Raw genomic sequence first — 2,052 nt, 5'->3', positions numbered from 1 at the left:
TAGGATGACCTTGGTTTTCGGGGAAAAATCCTGTATGTCCCATAAAAATTTTCGTAGCGAGCAGAAATTTTTCCGAAACTTTCCGGCCAGTTTTACGGTACCTCCAGTACTTTTTCCCGAAAAAGCAAGGTCACCCCACAAATGAAAACATGAAACTTCCATAATTTTTCGAGTATTATTCTCCATGGGTGATAAAAATGATAAAAAATTAAAAAAACAATGAAAAAAAATATAAGAACAAAAGTATCTGATGTGAATAAACCATTGGAGCGAGAAAAGCTGTGAATAGAGTGGGCGTCATAAAATCTAATTTAAATGAAAGTTGGCCTCAAGTTTGCTGGGAGTGGGTGCCATGGAAAATGTTACTTATCCATTCCATGGTTTAAAGTGGGCACCAGCTAGGGGGTGGTTTAGGGGGATGGTTTGAGGGTGCAAAGTGGCTGCGGTAGCTATAAACGGGAGAAATTTCGTCCGAACCTTCTGATATTCCACACGAATATAGGGTGAACCATGTCATTTGATTCATCCCTCCTCCTGCCTACCCCTGAACCACCCATTCCACCTCCACTACCCACCCCCTTGACGATTTCTCTTCGCCTCTTCACGTTGCTCTCGTTTATCAAGCCCACCTCCTCTCCAACCACCCCCCCAACCATCTCCACCACTTCTCCGCTTAATTGAAGTGATTTTACGCCCCACGAGGTACCACCGGTATAATCCTACCCACGTGAGGACTTGAAGAAGGCGATTTACAGCCAAAACCGGGAAAAGCCCCAGGTATATCTCTTGAATCCTGACATTCAGCACGATGATGTTAAACATTTTCCATGGATAATCCTCAGCTCGGTGGGGGAGAGGGGTATTGCAGTTTAATTAATTAATTGGGCGTTTTGTTCTTGGAATTTCGTCGGATGCGGCTGAGGATTTGAGGGGATGACGGAATGCCGGGGGATTTATTTTTGTTCTTCGGGGTTGAATCATCTTCACTCACGACTCCCTGGAATTTCACCAGAAAATGTTATTCATCTGGTGATTAAGATTGATTGAAGCTGTGACTGTAAAAATTATTGTAAATGTTGTTTAATTTCAGAGACTTTTCATTGAGTTGATTAATTCCGTACCGTAATTTTCATTTGTGGTTTCGTTATTTTTTATATGGAAATAAAATTTTATTCATAAGCAGTGCATGTTTATCTGGGTGTACCTCGATTCAGAGAAAAAGTAATAACTCATTCGTTCCTCATTTCGTTTAATAAAATCCCATCCCTTTTTTTTAATATCCGAAATGAAGTCTCATTAAGACCCCCGTTTGACTTATTGAATGAAACGAGCGAGAATGTTCCTTTGATTGCACCGGATAAACCCGTGTAATTAAAATTCCCCCCTTTATCCACCCCTTCAGAATAGTGACTAGAGAAATCCATGAAAAAATTTACAACTCCGTACAAATTTCTTGGTATTTCACGTGAATAGATCATGATGTGGTAAAGCCTCCGGTGTTTTTCGAATAAAAAAAGTTTCACGTGCGAGTGAAAAGAAATTGAATGGGAATGTTTTTCAAACTCTCAGTTAAATCGCTTCCGGATGTACATCCACACGTACAGATACTGCAATACACTTTAGGGGTTGAAGTGCAGCCTTTTTCCATCCCCCGGAGGGCACAGTTGAGTTTTTCAAGTACTCTTTTGACACTCACACCGGAGTAGGGGGTTTAAGGGGGATACAACCCCCACGGCATTCAGTGAGGGGTATACCTTTCAAATGCCGTGAATTTACTCGTCGATTCGCGTTGTTTGTGACACACCAGGAGAATCCAAAGTCCATTGGGTGAGAATAAACGTTACGGAGACTCCGATAAAAATTTATTTTGCAGAATCAAACGTGGTGGAGGGGAATATTGTTATCGATTTTATTTTTTTTTTATCTCTTTCTGGTGCTAAAATTGGGGTTAAATTGTTTTGGGGTGTACGAAGCCCCGGAGTTTATGGGTAAATCGTTTGATGAATTTCAAACTTTATAGAAAAATTTTATCGAATTTTCTTGTTGTTTAAA

Source organism: Fopius arisanus, unplaced genomic scaffold (genome assembly GCF_000806365.1).
Source record: "Fopius arisanus strain USDA-PBARC FA_bdor unplaced genomic scaffold, ASM80636v1 scaffold00044, whole genome shotgun sequence".
Lineage (NCBI taxonomy): Eukaryota > Metazoa > Arthropoda > Insecta > Hymenoptera > Braconidae > Fopius > Fopius arisanus.
Note: the sequence above shows the minus strand (reverse complement) of the source record.